This window comes from Coregonus lavaretus, assembly GCF_964263955.1.
Source record: "Coregonus lavaretus genome assembly, chromosome: 5".
Lineage (NCBI taxonomy): Eukaryota > Metazoa > Chordata > Actinopteri > Salmoniformes > Salmonidae > Coregonus > Coregonus lavaretus.
In genome coordinates this window covers 23,607,918-23,622,988 of record NC_139992.1, presented here as the reverse complement: position 1 = coordinate 23,622,988, position 15,071 = coordinate 23,607,918, and the positions used below count along the sequence as shown (strand labels likewise).

Here is a 15,071-nt window from a genome sequence, read left to right as displayed (position 1 = left end):
CTGGATTTTGTTGAACCCCTGGTTTTTGTGTCCTTGGACTTTGTTTTTCATGGTCCATATTTTGCTTGCCTGAAATATGCCTCCTGCAAATTGTCATTAATGTATTACGCACATAGTTCTTTACATCTTTCCATGTCCTGCCTTGTAGAGCTGGTTCAGCTGCAAGACATGCGTCACATTCCCTTTTACCTGGAATCTTTATCAGTTTAGTGAAGTCTCCTAGCTGCCGCCTCACCGCAGCCTGAGCCTCATTACTCCATATCTTCTGTTTCCTTGGTGTTGCCACAGGACCTGCCTCAAGTCTCTCCTCTTGACCCTTTGCAGGTATTGCCTTTGTTCCACCAACCCATTCTTTAGCACGATTTGCCTCTTTTTGTTTCTTTGCCGCTCCTTTCTTTGTCTGTTTTGTGGGGTCCACTCTTGTAAGGCCCTTCTTCCTTTTTATAGATTTTACTGTGTTGTGCACATAGTTTTTGATGTCCCTCCATGTCCTGTCTCGTAGAGCTGGTTCATTGTGCAGGCATACTTCACAGTCCTGTTTACCTGGAACCTCCATCATTGAGATAAAGTGTCCCATCTGACGGTTCACCGCAGCCTTAGCTGCATCACTCCACATCCTCTGTTTCCACACTGTGGCCACCTTACCCATCCCCACAGAACCTGCCCCCGCAGGAACTGCACCCACAGGCAATGCCCCAACAGGAAGTGTCTGTGCATTAAGTGTTGGCGTAATAACTGTACGCGCTGGAAGTGATTGCGCTGGAAGTGTCTGTGCAGGATATGTTCCGGCAGGATATGACCTTGCAAGTTGTGACCCCGCAAGATGTGTCCCTGTACGATATGTCCCTACAGGATATGTCTCTTCAGGATATGATCTTGCAGGATTCGTCCCCGAAGCATATGATCTTGCAGGAGATGAGAGATCATAAGGACTTGCAGGATATGAACTTGCAAGATGTGTACCTGCAGCATATGAAGCTGCTGGATAGGTCTCTGCAGGATGTGTCACATTAGAATATGACCTAGCAGGATTTATCCCGGTAGGATATGCCCTTGCAGAATATGACCTTGCAGAATGGGATCCTGAAGGATATGACTTCTCAGAATATGTCCCAGCATGATATGACCTTGAAGGCTGTGCCCCCAACGTATATGACTTCGCTGAATATGTCCCTGTAGGATAAGATGACCCAGTGGTATATGTGCCAGTAGGATATGTCCTCGCAGAATCGGTTCCCACTGGATATGTCCCTGCAGAATATACCCCTATAAAATTAATACATACAGAAGAAAAGGATTCATGAACATGTGCCATTATCATATATTATAAAGAGGAACAGAGCAAATACTATAGGGTAATAAGTTGCAAGCTTCTCAAAAATGTAGATCTAGTTAACATGTAAATGGCACAAAACAACTTGAACTGGGATTTTCCCACTGAACATTTAACCCTTGAAACAAAATGGAAATGTTGTCCAAATACTCTCCAAAACAACTGATACTCACCATATGTAGGTGAAACAACCCTTTCCTCAGATGGCCCTGGAATTACAACTGGAACCTGATCCATTGCAAGCAGCATTTTGCTGATTTCTGCTAGATGTGCTGCATTTTCAGAGAGTCTGTAGTACTCTTTGTGGACCTGGGTGTCATGTCCCAATAACTTTGCCACTTGATCCAATTCACTTTCATTCAAGTTCAGTATTTGGCTATGGATAGCAACCTCTTTCCTTACTGTTGCATGGATCAGACTTTCAGGATTCTTTGCATCACACTCATGAGCAAACTTCCTCAGACAGTCAGACCCTCTGATGTAGCTTGCTGCGTCTGGGCTCCGTGCGAAGACATAAGGGTTGTCCTTTGACACACCAACTTTGTCTCTGTTTGCAATAAGGATCTCAAGAGATGAGATCATCCTTGCCGTTAGCAGGACCGGCATTGTTCTACCATTTTTGCCTTCTATTTCCACCCTGGTTAGTTTGTCGTCACCAAGCTCCTGCTCCAGCCTTGAGAGGCTATTGAAAATGTCTGCACTAGCTGGAGCTTTCTTTCGGTTTGTGTATGTTTCCAACAGCATTTTCGCAACCTCTCCTGTCCTTTTTCTGTTGAAGAGAGCTATTTCTGCAAGAAGAGTTTCATTGAGCTTTTTCCAGACAGCGTTGGTGGGGCTCTCGAGCAATTCTTTCTTTGCCGTGTCCTCTGCAACCTTGAGAAACTTCTGAAGTTTTATCAAATCCTCAGTTAGTGAAGTCACATCAACTTCATCACACTGAGGGACAGCGCTGAGGGACAGACCGGAAAAACAGTTATTCCAATCGTTTTCAAGAAGCTCAATTAAGCTTTTGGCTTGTTCCTCTGCCTCACGGTCCTCTGTCATACGACTCTCCCCAAAAGCTATTTCAGTAGCTCTTTTCAAGGAATAGCCAATCTTTAAAGGAAGAGATGGGGTCTTGTACCTGTTGGAGGCAGGATCAAAACCACTAATTTTCCTGGCAGCATGAACGGCCAATTTGAATTTGGATGGTACACATACTTCATGCAGATATTGGACACCACAATCCATCTCATTTACAGTAAGTACAAATCTAGCCAATTCCCTCATTTTTGATCCAATGTAAGTAAACTGTGACTTGGCATGGCCATGCTTTGCAGATAGTGCATTGCCATATTTACATATCAGGGGATCATTTTTGATGTGGCATAAGATGTCATCTTGATTCATATTGTGTATTATTTCTTCACATCCTCCAGTAGAATAGACCGGCAATGGAAGAAGTCGAGAGGGCGCAGCCTGGACCCGCACCCTTTTTCCTCCCCTCTTTTCATCTTGTCCTTTTCTGGCTTTACATGAGCCCTCATGTTTCCATAAATCAATTTTGTTTAAAGAAGCTGAGCAGTGTTGGCAGGGCAGGCAGTCACGCACAGAAACACCATCGTAAGAGGTTCTATCCTTTGTCACAATTTCGCAATTTCCACTTTGAAGAACTTGATAGTTGCCTTTGTTACGGAGTTGGTCAAGCAAGAGAGACCTGATTTTGGAGAGTTTGGGGAAGCTGATAGCATGAGCGACAGCTGCTTCTTCTGCGTGTATCCTTTCTAAATGTCTTGCAATTTTATGGTGTGGTTCATTGCAATACAGGCAGAAGTGCTTTTTGCCCCATTTTCTTTTACCATCATCTGCCGTACTACATGCGCTGACTGTCATTTTTGAGCTAGAACGTAAGCTTGACCGTGTACCTTTCCGTGGTGCAAATTTCTTGCGTTGAGTTTTTTTAGCTTGTGCAGTTTTTTGGGGCAACGGCTCAGATTCATTATCGCAGGGGCGTTCTGCATTAGATAGAAGAGGATCTGACCCACTTGGGATGTTTGAATCCAGTCTTTGTCCTACCTCATCATCCGAACTGTTCTCATCATCACTTGAACTGCTCTCTTCAGCACTCTTCTTTACGTCACATAAAGCTCTCTCCATGTCACATAAAGTCTTCTCCACATCACATGAAGTCTTCTCTTCATTGTGTAGAGCATTTTCTTTTTCATGTGAAGGATTCTCTTCCTGGTGTTCCCCGTCCATCGTTTAGGCTGCTACCACCTGCAACCACACAAACACAGCACAGATTATTAGGAGAAACCTCCCATAAGCCTATGGTAAGCATAGTCCATGGTAAACATGTTGAGTGCAGGTATTCCAGGTACAAGCTGTGTGTATGTGAAAAAATAGGAATATAGCCAACCACTTTCTAGGCTAGCAGGTTTATTTCGTAAGAGTCATTAATGAGCTCTGCTCAGGTAAAGTCCAGTTAAGAGACTGTGGTTGCTTTCCAGACACACAATTTCTATGCAGGAATTCTAGAGACTTCCCTTGGCATTGTAAAACATATCTGAAATTCTGTGCATGCCTGCACAGTATTGGTGTATTTGGAACACGACTGTGTTCAGGGGACAATGATAGGGTTGCACGTGAATCTAGTTGCAGGGCTGAATCTGGAGCATAACAATGCCTACAATACCACTGACTCTCCAGGGGAGCCACTGTCCTGCAAGAATACTACCTCTGCACATCTTCCCTCTCATCCTTTCCCTCTTCCCTTGTACCTCCTTTCCCTTTTGGTCTCCCTCTACTCCTTCTGTCCAGGTTCTCCTCTCCTCATTCAAACCTCTACCTCCCCCTACAAACACATCTATCCTCTCTGTCTCTCTCCTCCCCCTTTGTCCACCTCTACCATCTCTGTTGCCAAGTAATGCAACACCTTGGTTGCCGTAGTGATCAGGAGGCTACCGGGGATTGGTTGTTATCTGGAGGTAGACATAAGGGTAACATTCAGTACTGGGCAGTAGGCAGCAAACAGGAGCCGAGATGCAGCACTACCTGGCCACGCTCATTCTCTAGTTTGGGTCCATGTATAATCCAGTCCACTATATCAAACACGATTGTAGACTGCAACTGACTGTAGTTGCCACAGAGACATAGAACACCAATGTTGTTGCACAGCCTTTCATGAGTGCAATGGACACCCCCAAAGACAAAAGCTGAACACAACTGAATGGTCATTCTGAATGGTCATTATGACAACATAGTAAACACGGCAACTGCCTCAGCACCATGGGATCCATTTTGTCTCAAACCATGGACAATAAAGGGTTAATATTCTCCAAGTGCAACATCATACAATTCTGAAGGCTAAATCAAGTAGTTTCATCTTAATGTGTCAAGCTTAAAAAAAAAAACATGTAATGCGACTCACACAGCAAGAAAAAAAAAGAGCTGTAATACATTTGTTTCCAGTCGGTAAATTCCATTCCAAGGTTTCTTTGCTTATTTGAAGACATCAGAAAATGGGGAGGTGGTCAAGTTCACTAATCAGTTTCTTACTGTTTTGAACAAGGCTACAAATGCCCTATTGAAATGTGGGGGCTTCCACGCCATGTCCTTATGCAGCAGCTATGCTCATATTGTGGTTGATGCCAAACACCGGAATATGCTAAATGCCAGACTATTCTATTCCTGCTGCTAGACTGCGAATGCAACTCATATCATTTCTTGCCATCAAGCCCCATGTTCAGGGCTACTAATAGCTGGCGATCCTAATGATGTGGCTCAATACATGAAAAAAAAAGCCTACCACATTTGTCCCAAAGCGCTCTCTTTTTCCCCTATGAGGCTGTGCCCTTGACTACACAAACAAATACTTATTTCCCTCATTAAAATGCAAATCAATTTATAACATTTTTGACATGCACTTTTCTGGATTTTTTTGTTGTTATTCTGTCTCTAACTGTTCAAATAAACCTACCATTAAAATTATAGACTGATCATTTCTTTGTCAGTGGGCAAACGTACAAAATCAGCAGGGGATCAAATACTTTTCTCCCTCACTGTATGCTTGTATAACTTTATGAGCTGGATTTGCCTGTCTTTGCAATTAGTTTGTTAGTTTTCGCTCGTTAGCATTTAGCTAACAGCGTCTATGTGATTTCGCTACTAGTTTGTGCTAATTTTGTTGTTCTTGTAATAGAGGTACAATGGCCTTTTCTTGCGTTTTTAGCACCCGCTTGTGAGCTATGCCAGTAATACCGTAAATCCCGCTATGAGAGAAGGACGGTATGACAATATACAAATCTGGATACCACCCAAGCCTACAGCTTAGGTAATGAAAAGCAATGTAAACTAACCTTTACATGGCGATACCTTCTTCATTCTCGACATGGAAGACATCGGTGTCTCCTAAACTCCTATCGCTAGTTGCATGTGGAACGTTTGAAAATTTGCCGTTATTAAAATAAATACAATTTCGCTCCATGAAGTAATCAAACATTTTAATGTGTACGCCGTCATCTTGTCCATTTCTGATCTTCTCTCACTGAGTAGCCTACGCTTACATGCACACTAATAATTCGATATTAAACTGATTATGGCAGTAGGCCGAGTAGTGGTGTTTATTAGGGATCCCCATTGGGTGTCTGAGCTGTGTGCTACTCGTTTAAAAACAGCCAGCTCAGAGCTTTCAACATGTTGATATCGCTCACAAAGAGTAGTAGTGATGCTGTCAATCTCTCCTCTATTTTGAGCCAGGAGAGACTGACATGCATGTCATTGACGTTAGCTCTGTGTGTACATTTAAGGGCCAGCCGTGCTGCTCTGTTCTGGGCCAACTGTAATTTGCCTATGTCCCTCTTTGTGGCACTTCACCATATGACTGGGCAGTAGTCCAGTTGCGACAAAACTAGGGCCTGTAGGACTTGTTTTGTTGATAGCAATGTCAAGAAAGCGGCACTTTATTGCAGACAGACCTCTTCCCATCTTAGCTATGTTTTGACCATGACAGTTTACAATCCAGGGTTACGCCAAGCAGTTTAGTCTCCTCAACTTGCTCAATTTCCACATTATTCATTACAAGATTTAGTTGAGGTTTAGTGAATGGTTTGTCACAAATACAATGCTTTAGTTTTTGAAATATTTAGTACTAACCTATTCCTTTCCACCCATTCTAAAACTGACTGCAGCTCTTTGTTAAGTGTTTTGCAGTGATTTCACTTGCTGTGGTAGCTGACGTGTATAATGTTGAGTCATCAGCATACAGTGCCTTCGGAAAGTATTCAGACCCCTTCACTTTTTTCCCTCATCAATCTACACAAAACACCCCATAATGACTTTTTATTTTATTTTATGTTTGCTAATTTAGAAACAATATACAGAAATATCACATTTACATCAGTATTCAGACCCTTTACTCAGTACTTTGTTGAAGCACCTTTGGCAGCGATTACAGCCTCGAGTCTTAGGTATGACGCGACAAGCTTGGCACACCTGTATTTGGGGAGTTTCTCCCATTCTTCTCTGCAGATCCTCTCAAGCTCTGTCAGGTTGGATGGGGAGTGTTGCTGCACAGCTATTTTCAGGTCTCTCCAGAGATGTTAGATCGAGTTCAAGTCCGGGCTCTGGCTGGGCCAATCAAGGACATTCAGAGACTTGTCCCGAAGCTACTCCTGCATTGTCTTGGCTGTGTGCTTAGGGTCATTGTCCTGTTGGAAGGTGAACCTTCGCACCAGTCTGAGGTCCTGAGCGCTCTGGAGCAGGTTTTCATCAAGGATCTCTCTGTACTTTGCTCCGTTCATCTTTCCCTCGATCCTGACTAGTCTCCCAGTCCCTGCAGCTGAAAAACACCCAACAGCATGATGCTGCCACCACGCTTCACCGTAGGTATGGTGCCAGGTTTCTTCCAGACGTGATGCTTGGCGTTCAGGCCAAATAGTTGAATCTTGGTTTCATTAGACCAGAGAATCTTGTTTCTCATGGTCTGAGAGTATTTAGGTGCCTTTTGGCAAACTCCAAGCTGTCATGTGCCTTTTACTGAGGAGTGGCTTCCGTCTGGCAACTCTACCATAAAGGCCTGATTGGTGGAGTGCTGCAGAGATGGTTGTCCTTCTGGAAGGTTCTCCCATCTCCACAGAGGAACTCTAGAGCTCTGTCAGAGTGACCATCGGGTTCTTGGTCACCTCCCTTACCAAGGCCCTTCTCCCCCGATTGCTCAGTTTGGCCGGTCGGCCAGCTCTAGGAAGAGTCTTGGTGGTTCCAAACTTCTTCCATTTAAGAATGATGGAGGCCACTGTATTCTTGGGGACCTACAATGCTGCAGAAATTTTTTGGTACCCTTCCCCAGATCTGTGCCCCCAGACAATCCTGTCTCAGAGCTCTATGGACAATTCCTTCAACCTCATGGCTTGGTTTTCGCTCTGACATGCACTCTCAACTGTGGAACCTTATATACAGGTGTGTGCCTTTCCAAATCATGTCCAATCAATTGAATTTACCACAGGTGGACTCCAATCAAGTTGTAGAAACATCAAGGATGATCAATGGAAACAGGATGCACCTGAGCTCAATTTCGAGTCTCACGCTACTTATGGAAATAAGGTATACACTACTACTCAAAAGTTTGGAGTCACTTCCAATCAAGTTGTAGAAACATCAAGGATGATCAATGGAAACAGGATGCACCTGAGCTCAATTTCGAGTCTCACGCTACTTATGGAAATAAGGTATACACTACTACTCAAAAGTTTGGAGTCACTTAGAAATGTCCTTGTTTCTGAAAGAAAACTCCTCTTTCTATTCTGGTTAGAGCCAGTTTGCACTGTTCTGTGAAGGGAGTAGTACACAGCGTTGTACGAGATCTTCAGTTTCTTGTCAATTTCTCGCATGGAATAGCCTTCATTTCTCAGAACAAGAATAGACTGACGAGTTTCAGAAGAAAGTTATTTGTTTCTGGCCATTTTGAGCCTGTAATCGAACCCACAATTGCTGATGCTCCAGATAGTCAACTAGTCTCAAGAAGGCCAGTTTTATTGCTTCTTTAATCAGCACAACCGTTTTCAGCTGTGCTAACATAATTGCAAAAGGGTTTTCTAATGATCAATTAGCCTTTTAAAATGATAAACTTGGATTAGCAAACAACGTGCCATTGGAACACAGGACTGATGGTTGCTGATAATGGGCCTCTGTACGCCTATGTAGATATTCCATAAAAAGTCAGCAGTTTCCAGCTACAATAGCCATTTACAACAATAACAATGTCTACACTGTATTTCTGATCAATTTGATGTTCTTTTAATGGACCAAAAAATGCTTTCCTTTAGAAAACAAGGACATTTCTAAGTGATCCCAAACTTTTGAACGGTAGTGTATATATTTTCGAAAATGTTTAAAAACCTGTTTTCGCTTTGTCATTATGGGGTAGTGTGTAGATTGTTGAGGATTTTTTTATACATTTAATAAATGTTATAATAAGGCTGTAACATAACAAAATGTGGAAATAGCCAAGGGGTAAGAACACTTTCCGAAGGCACACATGCTTTACTCAGTGCAAGGTCATTAGTAAAGATTGAAAAAAGTAAGGGGCCTAGACAACTTCCCTGGGGAATGCCCGACTCTACCTGGATTATGTTGGAGGCTTCCATTAAATAACACCCTCTGCGTTCTGTTAGAGGTAACTCTCAATCCACAATATAGCAGGGGATGTAAAGCCATAACACAAGTTTTTCTAGCAGCAGATTATGATCGATAATGTCAAAAGCTGCACTGAAGTCTAACAAAACAGCTCCCACAAGCTTCTTATAAATGTATTTCAGCCAATCAGTCATTTGTGAAAGGGCCTTACATGTTGAGTGCCCTTCTCTATAAGCATGCTGAAAGTCAGTTAATTTGTTTACTGTGAAATAGCATCGTATCTGGTAAACACAATTTTTCCCAAAAGTTTACTAAGCTGATTGATCGACTGTTTGAGCCAGTAAAGGGTGCTTTGCTATTCTTGGGTAGCGAATGGCATTAGTCATATAACCATCTTACTCTGCTTATCTTAAAATCGGTGTACGGTCATAATCGAAGTATACAAAGATTAAAACCCCTTGATTGTTTTTTGCAATCTTTCGAATTATAAGGACAAGTAAACACTTTAATTGGAATTTCAGTGGTTTATTTGATCTGCGTATGTGCTAGCACCAGCAGTGCGCGCCTCCCTCTTTTGCGCGAGTGAAATTAGCTCGGAAAAATTTAAAGTATGCATCTTAGAAATAGTTCACATACAAACTTTATATGTCCGAACAGAATCAAATAGGCTTCCCAAAAATAACATGGTCGCTGTGGTAGAACGTTTATTTTGATTGGCGATTTTCTGCATTTATCAAAGTCCCATCAGGTAGCCTGATTTCAGATGTGTCCATGTAAAACAGGATTATTAGATAATTTGTTCTTCTTGCAAAGCATGTAAACATCGTAATCAAACTATTATATTAATCTGAGTATTCACAATAATCGCATTATTGTGTGCATGTAACCGTACCCATTGATCACGCCAGGTCAGTGTCATTCAAAGCAACGCTCGATTTCTGAGTCTCGCTCATGATGTGCAGCACTTTGGGGTGGACACCCACATGTTTTGACCAATGAGAGAAGATCAGAAATACACAAGATGGCAGCGTATTATTGTTGATTACTTCATTTACCTCATTTACCTTAAGAGTTATTTTCTAAATTCAAACATTCCACCTGCAACTAGGGATGGGAGTTTAGGAGACACTGGTGTCTTCTAAGTCAAGAATGAAAGGTTAGCCTAGTTGAGAAATAGCTGATGGAGCTCTTCATTACCTAAAATGTACCGCAGCCTGGTCTCATTGACTAGACGTAACATAGCAAATGTAAATCCGGAATACTCAAATTAGTTGGATATGTTACATTTGGTATGGTTACTTAAGGTTACTTAAGGCAAAAACAAAAGGAGGGTGGTTGGTCAGGGTGGATGGGTTGCGTGTTGAATCTCATCACGGACAACTTTAGCATTTTAGCCAATTAGCAACTTTTCACCTACTTAATACTTTTAAAATCTGGATCAGAATGATCTGGATTGTGTAATCCTCTTCCCTTAACCCTTTTAGCAAACCCTTCCCCTAACCTTAACCCTTTAATCTAACTCCTAAACTTAACCCTAATCTTAACCCTAATCCCTAGCCTAGCTTACGTTAGCCAGCATTAGCCACCTAGCTAACGTCAGACACAACAAATTGGAATTCGTAACATATCATACTTTTAGCAAATTCATAACATTGTGTAGTTTTTGCAAATTCGTCACATATTGTATGAATTGCAATTCATAACATACAATATATATACAAAAGTATGTGGACACCCCTTGAAATTAGTGGATTCGGCCATTTCAACAAGTCAGTTAGTAAAATATCTGCCCGGCTAGAGCTGCCCCAGTAACTGCTGTTATTGTGAAGTGGAAACGTCTAGGAGCAACAACGGCTTAGCCGCAAAGTGGTAGGCCGCACAAGCTCACAGAAAGGGACCGCCGAGTGCTGAAGCGCGTAAAAATCGTATGTCCTCGGTTGCAACACTCACTACCGAGTTCCAAACTGCCTTTGGAAGCAAAGTCAGCACAGTAACCGTTTGTCGGGAGCTTTATGAAATGGTTTTCCATGGCCCAGCAGCCGCACACAAGCTTAAGATCACCATGTGCAATGCCAAGTGTCGGCTGGAGTCGTGTAAAGCTCGCCGCCACTGGACTCTGGAGCAGTGGAAACGCGTTTTATGGAGTGATGAATCACGCTTCACCATCTGGCAGTCCTACGGACTAATCTAGGTTTGGCGGATGCCAGGAGAACGCTACCAGCCCGAATGCATAGTGCCAACTGTAAAGTTAGGTGGAGGAGGAATAATGGTTCGGGCTAGGCCCCTTAGTTCCAGTGAAGGGAAATCTTAACGCTACAGCATACAATTACATTCTAGACGATTCTGTGCCTCAAACTTTGTGGAAACAGTTTAGGGAAGGTCCTTTCCTGTTTCAGCATTACAATGACCCCATGCACAAAGGGAGATCCATACAGAAATGCTTGTTGAGATCAGTGTAGAAGAATGTGACTGGCCTGGACAGAGCCCTAACCTCAACCCCATCGAACACCTTTGGAATTAATTGGAACGCCAACTGCGAGCCAGGCTTAGTCGCCCAACATCAGTGCCCGACCTTATTAATGCTCTTGTAGCTGAATGGAAGCAAGTCCCCGCAGCAATGTTCCAACATCTAGTGGAAAGCCTTCCCAGAAGAGTGGAGGCTGTTATAGCAGCAAAGGGGGGACCAACTCCACATTAATGCCCATGATTTTGGAATTAGAAGTTTGACGAGCAGGTGTCCACATACATTTGGTCATGTAGTGCATCATACGAAATGGATGATGGACATACAAATTAATACCATACGAAACTTAACATACTAAATGGAGTGTCTCGGATTTACTTACAGAATAATTTGAAATGCTCTGAGACCAGGTTGTGTAACAGTATGTTAGTATGGAGTACATTATTTCATACCCCCTTACAAACTGTAGCTATACCCACCCCTGCTGGCCTGGCAGGAATGGATTAGAGGCGAACTGGAGGTAGGAGAGCCAACCAGACTGTGCCATTGTTATTACATAAAAATTATAATAAATTATTCCGACTATTAGTAACCCATGTGATGTTGAGTCATGTAACTGACAGAAGTCCTAGAGCACTACATAGAAGAAAAACAACCGTGCTCCAAACACACAATTATTCAGTGGACATTGTTTTCACAACAGTCTGAAACCAAAACAAATGTCTTGTTTTTGAGATACCTGTGTAACGTCAACGTTTAACTGGAAAGTCTGGAAAGTCACCCCAGAGACCCCAAAGTCACCTGTACACAGCCCATCTGAAATTAGCCCACCCAACTACCTCATCCCTATATTGTTATTTATTTTGCTCTTTTGCACCCCAGTATCTCTATTTGCACATCATCTCTTGCACATCTAGCATTCCAGTGTTAATACTATTGTAATTATTCTGCACTATAGCCTATTTATTGCCTTACCTCCATAACTTGCTACATTTGCACACACTGTATATATATTTTCTGTTGTATTTCTGACTTTATGTTTTTTACCCCATATGTAACTCTGTGTTGTTTTTATTGCACTACTTTGCTTTATCTTGGCCAGGTCGCAGTTGTAAATGAGAACCTGTTCTCAACTGGCTTACCTGGTTAAATAAAGGTGAAATAAAATAAAATAAAAAAGAGACTACTCCGGGCAACCAAAGAAAATACACGTGACGTTGCCAATTTGCCGAAGGGAGGCGCTATACTGTTACATGTCTAACTGCCCTGTTTGTGTCAAAATACTTGACAGACATACAAACATATAATTATTCTCAGTACGTGTCGTTTTTACAACACTATTGCAAACCTCAGAGGATAATATAAAATTTTCAACCAGGGCTAAAATGTGCCTCTCTTCCATCAGCAAGCAGCACTGCCTCACGTCCGCCATTAGAGAGCGAGCGAAACAATAAGAGAGGGCAGAGGCAAGAGGGGGAGAAATAAATAGAAATCTCAGGCGGGGTAAACATTTACTGCTAAGTGGTCACCATTTTTTACTTTATAACATAGCAGGAGACACGGGGAGCCGGTGGACATCAGTCTTAAACCATAGCTAGTTGTTGAAACTTTGACAAATTAACCGTAAAATTTGATAAAACGTCTCGGAAATTCTTACCTGAGTAGAGGTTGAAACGATATAGCGCCACTTTAGTGCCTTGACATAAATCGGGGAACGCATGCGCCCCAATGAGACGTTCTTCTTTGGTTGGATTAATCGGCGTTTCGCATCCAGCGTTACTGGTGCATTACCGCCACCTACTGTTCTGGAAGGTGGGCCAGAGACCGGGAGGAACTAAATCTTACCTGCCAGCCCCATTTATCTTTTAAAGATTGGAGCCTTTAATATAAACCACATGGAAAATTAAATAAATTAGATTTTTAATATAGCTAAAGACTTCCTAAAGTGCCCAAAATAAGCATTTTGACATGTCCCATGTCATGTTTTTCTGACTTTAAAGACGATTTTCACCCACTTTACCTCAGAATTTCCCTACGTTTTCACTGTCATTGTAAAGTTATTTAGTTCCTTTGACAAAGCTATTTCTGGGCCCAGTTTTTCAAAAGTTATCTGAACGGATTTCAACAATCGGATAGGATTAAATGTTAGAATTGGGTTTTTCAAAACTGAAAAACCCGGGTAGGGATTCAGATTTGGTAATCCAATCTGACCTTTAATCAGGATTAAATGTAGGTGATTAAAATAGTTTTGATGCCTAAAATCAGGATTATCTTGATCCCACTGGAAGGGTGGATTCAGGGTGGATTTAGAAAGGTGAAAGGCACGGACAAAAGAAATGTAATGTAATTAAGGTGAACAGGTTTAAAATACATTCTTACATCTGAAAACCAAAGGTTAATATGTTAAATTGACTGCAGTATAGGTATGTGGTCAGTTGTTATATTGAGATGTGTCAAATAAATGTGTGTACTTTCTAGGGAGTTTTTCTAGGGAGTTTTTCCTAGCCACCGTGCTTCTACACCTGCATTACTAGCTGTTTGGGGTTTTAGGCTGGGTTTCTGTACAGCACTTCGAGATATTAGCTGATGTACGAAGGGCTATATAAAATAAAATTGATTGATTGATTGATACTTATTTATAAAATAAGTGATCTGCAGGCTCTATTATTTTTAATATAGGTACCTTTATTAATGTAGTTTATGTATTTATGTACTCGTCTCTGTTTCTCTATGATAGTGTAGAAGTAGTACCATAACCTGTCCAGTAGATGGAATGGTATAGGCCTATTCAAAGCACTGAAAATCTGGATTCTGTGAACTTGATTTTGTGGTCTCTGGATCAGAATGATCCTATCCAATTTTATTTTTTATTAAAAACAGCTCAAAAACAGCCAGATCGATCTCATTCTGTATTGCAAAAAAAGATAATTACAGAATCCGGATCATTCTGATCCAGATGAAAACATTTGAAAAATTAGGCCCTGAAGATTATTATTTATTTAATGTGATTAGTGATTAATTTACATATGTCCCTCATTTTAAGGTAAACCCTGTTAAGTGAACTGAACTCTTTTAATATGGTGAAACTATTCCTAAATATTTTTTTCAAAAGAAACATTGAACATATAACAGTCAAATCAGTGTAAAAGCAGGTGAACTGGTTCTACTCTTTTTTGCCATTTTCTGGTGTTTTGTGCTAGAAAACTGAGCGCACAAGATGGGGAGAGAATTGGACCACAGCCCTCTGAGTCTGGCACCTGTTACTCAATCCACTCCATCGTCATGTCGCGTTCCCCTGCTCAGACCAATGGTTGCGTGCCACGTCATCGACCGTGTCGTCGGGCACCAGATTGCTATAACATATGTGGTTAGCTCATCATAAAATAACTATCCAGGCGTTGTAAGATCATCCGTCAGCAACACCTGGGCAGAGGAACGCGCCCTCTTTGCTCTTCCTCAAAGGACTCTCCACTGATGACATTAAGATAAAGGACCTTCCAGGGGCCTGTTCAGGACATTGAAATGGTACAAGATGTTCAGATATAAATGTGTCCCCACGCTTCTCTATACCAAGTCCCTCACGTGTACCAGCCTCTCGGATGCTCTCACAGGTGCCATCCCACTTCTGACACCTGTGTAGCGAATTTGGGTGGTAGCCCCTAC

General features: G+C 42.0%; 1 long non-coding RNA gene across 1 annotated transcript; it reads right to left on the bottom strand.

The window, feature by feature from the left end:
• Nucleotides 1–383: 383 nt before the first annotated feature.
• On the bottom strand, nt 384–13,121 carry LOC311129466. Its single transcript, XR_014613283.1, has 3 exons — nt 13,066–13,121; nt 1,507–3,589; nt 384–1,266 (listed from the first exon to the last, which is right to left on the bottom strand). It is a non-coding gene; the product is annotated as an uncharacterized lncRNA (long non-coding RNA).
• Between the last annotated feature and the right edge of the window lie 1,950 nt (nt 13,122–15,071).